This window comes from Piliocolobus tephrosceles, unplaced genomic scaffold (assembly GCF_002776525.5).
Source record: "Piliocolobus tephrosceles isolate RC106 unplaced genomic scaffold, ASM277652v3 unscaffolded_36830, whole genome shotgun sequence".
Taxonomy (NCBI): domain Eukaryota; kingdom Metazoa; phylum Chordata; class Mammalia; order Primates; family Cercopithecidae; genus Piliocolobus; species Piliocolobus tephrosceles.
The window spans coordinates 1-5,548 of record NW_022320788.1 but is presented as its reverse complement, the minus strand read 5'-3'; the positions used below and the strand labels follow the sequence as shown (position 1 = coordinate 5,548).

The 5,548-nt window shown below is 41.1% G+C and overlaps 1 pseudogene; it reads right to left on the bottom strand.

Annotated features, from left to right (window-relative positions):
* Nucleotides 1–240: 240 nt before the first annotated feature.
* Nucleotides 241–2,440, bottom strand: LOC113222959 (annotated as a pseudogene).
* Nucleotides 2,441–5,548: the final 3,108 nt, after the last annotated feature.

Genomic DNA, 5,548 nt, shown 5'->3' with positions numbered 1-5,548 from the left:
CTGATCAGTAAAACCTGAAAAACAGAAAATATTACATGAGTTGCAAAGAAAGCAATCCTGGAGTTCACTAGCATGATAGCAAGTGGAAAGAATATAAATGCAACAGGTGTTCACATTTAGAACAGTACTTGTAAACCTGCTCATTTCTACACAATGCTGGGACCCTTGTTGCAAACCCTTCATCTATCACTGCTGATTTCCTTGACAAGAAATATGACTTTACGAAAATCTTCCTAGACCTTACTCTGGCTGCATTTGAGTGGTTCCTATGCCTACGGCGCTGGCATATGCTGTCAAGATTTCCACTGCTTTGTTTCTAGGGTCATTCGGACTTCCTTCAGCCAGTCCTGTGCCACTTGTCTGGATTCCCCCTTCAGCTGATTGACACACTTTGCTGCTAGCTCTAGATCACCATGCTCAATGCAATAGGAGGCGCATGACAGTAATTTAAATGTGTTTATATCCTCAGGTCAGAGCTCCGGGGGCAGATTCAGTTGCTGAGGCAGGAATAGAAGCAGGGACTGTAGGTAGGACAGGAAGTACTGACACAAGCTATTGCTGGTTTCGTCAATCATTGCTACCCTTTGGGCCAGTTTTTGAACAGTATAAAAGCAGGCTCTAAGAGTCTCTTCACTGTACACCCCATGGGTCAAGGACTCTGGAGGGATGGCTGTGGTTAAAGCTTGGATAAATTCATTATCAGAACAGTTGGCTTTGATGGCCTCAACTGCCCTACCCAGTGGGACAGTAGGCGTTTCTGCAGATGAGGTCTTCATGCTGTACTTTAATGCCTCCACTGAAAGCCAGAGTTGGTAGGCTTTTCTGGCTTCCTCTTCAACAACTGCATGACTCTGAACAGCCTGTTCAATTCCTCTGAGTCTGGCATAGCCCGTGTTTATATCCAGAGTAAAGTTGTCAACTTGCTCTTGACTGAGACGACAAAACTGTAATTCTTGTTCCGAGAGTTTCTCAGACAGGTTCTGCTCAAATTCACACTTCAGTTCCTGTTCTTGTACCCTAAGGACAACTCGCAAGTGATCAGTGTGGGCAGCCGCCTATCAGTGAAGCTGGGTTCTCATTTCATTCTCCATGGCGTCTCTGACTTCCTCTATCTTTCTGTCCTATTCAGCCTGCATTTTACTTCTGCGATGTTGTAATGCTTTTGCTACTACAGAGTCAAATGCCTGCTTTTCTTCCAGCTTTTGTTTCTCCGAGGCTAATGTAATGTGCTGCTTTTCTGTGGCCTTCTGTTCTGCTAGCTCTCTGTTCAGCTGGTCGATGTGACGATGTGCATGAGCAATCAGGGAGTTCAGATCATCAGCAGAGAGCTTGTCAGCTAGGTCAGAAACAGTCATTCCTCTCCACCCAGGAAGGAATTCTAGAGTAATGAAGTCATCCCAAGCTTGGACCACCAGCTCATGATACTGAGATACAACCTTAGCCTCAAATTGACCTGCTTGGACCTTTTTGACCACATTATCCAGATCAACTATGGTGTTGTGAAGTTTATATGAGGCTTGGCCCCAGCAACCTCTTCTTTCTTTGCATTTTCAGACACACTTTTCATCTTCTCTAACTCTTCTTTGGCTTGGAGAAGGGCATCAGCAGCTTCCTCTACTGCCTTTCTGCATTCTTTCAATGTACTCTACACTGTGTGCCACTTGGCAGACTTCTTCTTGCCCTCAATCTCAGAATTGTCCATGGCAGCTTTCAATATGTTGGAGTGTGCATTGACAGCCTGGACCACAGCGTTCTGAGCTGAAATAGCCTGTAGAGTGACACTTGGAGTTTGCCTCAGAGCATCTTCTAAGCTCTTGGCTAGAGACTCAATTTTAACTTGTTCTTGTTTTTCCTGTTGTGCAAGGCAAGCTGCAACTTCTTCAGGTGCTCGTTCCCTTACAGAAGATGAGGATGCTTCTTCTGAAAGTGGAGGTGTGGGTTTTCCTTCACCAATTTCAGGGTGATTAGTTTTTAAAGATTCCTCATGCCGAACCCCAGGGACCAACAGCGTATCACCTGCTGTTGCTGAAGCTGGAGCATCTCCCTTTTGCTTTTGGAGTTGTGAGCCAGGCTATTTAGACTTCTTTGTTACTTCTGATACACTAGAGATTTTTGGTGGACCAGACTGAATCGATTTCTTTGGCAATGGAACATTATAAGGTGCGGAACCAAGAACGATCTCGAAGAGTTTGTCTGAGTAAGGTATGGTTTTCTCCACACTTTCCCGGAAATGGGACTCCCATTTGGCATACAGGATAGTGCCACCAATACCTCCACCAACAAAGAAGAGGCCAGCTCCAGCAATTTTGCCAGTAGTCAACCCAGAGCTGCCTGAAATAGAGTATCTGTGGCATGGTCACAATGGACGGAGGACTAACTTCCCACAGAGACAACTCTGGGCAGCGGTGGTCACACCTGATAACTGACAGGCCCACAGCATCTCTGTCGAACAGATGGTGCTGCTGGTGGACGCAGGAGCTGCCATAGCGGCATGAGTAAGTGGAGGCATGCGTGCATATGTAAGGGATGCCTATTTTAATCACTCCTATTGACATGGTTTGGATCTGTGTCCCCACCCAAATCTCACATTTAATTGTAATCCCCAGTGCTAGAGGTGGGGCCGGGTGGGAGGTGATTGGATCATAAGGGCCATTTCTTATGAATGGTTTAGCACTGTCCCTGTTGGCGGTGTTGTCATAATAGTGAGTTCTCGTGAGATCTGGTTGTTTAAAAGTGTGTGGCACCGCTCCAGACATGTGAAGCATTGGTGCCCCTTTTGCCTTCTGCCATGATTGTAAGCTTCCTGAGGCTTCCCCAGAAGCAGAAGCCTCTGTGGTTCCTGTATAGCCTGCAGAACTATGAGCCAGTTAAACCTCTTTTCTTTATAAATTACCCAGTCTCAGGTATATCTTTATAGCAATGTAAGAATGGACTAATACACCTATTCAACATAGTACTGGAAGCCCAAGCCAGTGCAATCAGGTAAGATATAGAAATAAAAGCCATCCCAATTGGAAGAGAGGGAGTCAAATGGTCCTTCTTAGCCCATGACATGATTTTATATTTAGGAAAACCTAAAGACTCCACCAAAAATCTCTTAGAACTGATAAACAAATTTAGTAAAGTTGCAGGATACAAAATCAACATATAAAAATCAATAGTGTTTTGATACACCAATGACAAACTAGTTGACAAAGTAAGCAAAAAGGCAATCCATGAAGGCTAAAACAACTCTATTTTGGATGCTAATCTGCCACATGGACTTCTAGTTAACCTGTTCTGGGAAGGCCTCTAAGATTTCCAGTTTAATCTACTGTTCGTTGTATAAGAGCACATACTATAAATCTTGCTTCAAAACAACCTTGATGTTATTGTACTTCAATTGATTACAGAGCCCTTCTAAATCACGTATGCCCTTTCCTTATGGTATATAAGCCTTGGGTGTGGATGGGGTAATGGCACAGGGATCCGCCAACTTATCTTACCACCACCCAAGTCACAGACATGGCTTCTGTTTTAAGACCTTATTAAATGTTTCTTTCTGAGAAACTGGATCTGTCAGCCTCTTTCTGTGGCCTCTCAGCTTCCTTGAACTTTGGGGGTAGGTTTACACAGACCTGCCCATCATGGAACACAATCTCATTCACAATAGCTATTTTAAAAATAAAATACCTGGCAATAAATATAACCAAGGATGTGAAAGACCTCTGCAAGGAAAACTACAAAACACTGATAAAATAAATTGAAGAAGACACAAACAAATGGAAAGACACTCCATGTTCATGGATCAGAAGAAATGACATTGTTAGAATGATCATACTACCCAAAGCAATCAACAGACTCAATGCAATCTCTATCAAAATGCCAATGACATGTTTCACAGAAGTAGAAAAAACAGTCCTAAAACTCATATGGAACCAAAAAAAAAAAAAAAAAAAAAAAAAAAAAAAAAACTGTAGGCAACACACCACTTGACTTCAAAAAAAATTAAAAAGCAAAACAGCATAAAATTGGTATAAAACCAGACACATAGATCAATGGAACAGAATAGAGAACCCAGAAATAAATCCATATATTTATAGCCAATGGATTTTCAACAAAGGTGCCAAGAATGTACAATACAGAAAGGACACCCCCTTCAATAAATGGTGCTGGGAAAACTGGATAGCCACATGCAGAAGAATGAAACTGGATCCCTACCTCTCATCATATACAAAAATCAACTCAAGATGGATCAAAACCTTAAACATAAGACTGAAAACCGTAAAGCTACTAGAAGAAAACATAAATGTGCTCCAGGACATTGGTCTAGGCGAACAGTTTATAGCTAAGACTACAAAAACACAGGCAACAAAAACCAAAATAGACAAATGAGATTATATTAAACTGAAAAGCTCTGCACAGCAATGGGAACAATCAACAGAGTGAAGAGAAAACCTGTTTAATGGGAGAAAATATTTGTAAACTATGCATCTGAAAAGTGACCAATATCCAGAATGTGTAAGGAACTCAAACAACTCAACAACAACAACAACAACAACAAAACAAATAATTCCATTAATAAATGGGCAAAGCACCTGAATAGGCACTTCCCAAAAGAAGACATACAAATGGCCAACAGGTATGCAAAAAAAAAAAAAAAAAAACTCAACATCACTAATCATCAGGGAACTGAAGTCAAAACTAGAATGAGATAACATCATCTTACCCCAATTAGAATGGCTATTATCAAAAAGACAAAAAATAACAGATGCCAGTAAAGATGTGGAGAAAAGAGAACTCATACATCATTTGTGGAAGTGTAAATTAGTACAGCCATTATCAAAACCAGTATAGAGATTTCTCAGAAAACTAAAATAAAACTACCATACTATCCAGCAATCCTGCTACTATTTATTCAAAGGATAGGGAATTGGCATATCAAAAGGACACCTGCAATCCCATGTTTATTGCAGCACTATTCACAATACCAAAGATACAGATTCAACCTAAGTCTCTATCCATAAATAAATGAATCAAGATACTATGGTATATACTCACAATGGAATCTTATTCGGCCATATAAAAGAATGAAGTCCTGCCATTTGCAGCAACATGGATGGAACCGAAGGTCACTGAAGACAAATATTACATGTTCTCACTCACATGTGGGAGTTTACAAAGTTGATCTCGTGGAAGCAGAGAGTAGAATGATATTACCAGAGGTGAAGAGGGGTGTATGTTAGAGGGGAAGTGAGTTTGGTTAATGGGTACAAACATGCAGTTACACAGAAAGAAAAAGTTCTAATATTTGATATCAGCATAGGGTGACTACAGTTAACTGTATTGTATGTCTCACATCAGCTGGAAGAGAGAGTGTAAAATGTTCTCAACACAGAGAAATGATAGACAAGGTGGTGAATATCCTGATTTCATCATTACATATCCTCTGTGTGTAAAGTATCACATATACCCCATAAATACATAAAGATACTATGTATCAATTTTTTAAAAGTGCCATATGTGGACCAGTGATGGGAGTGTGTGCTGCAGAACTAATCCAGTTCTG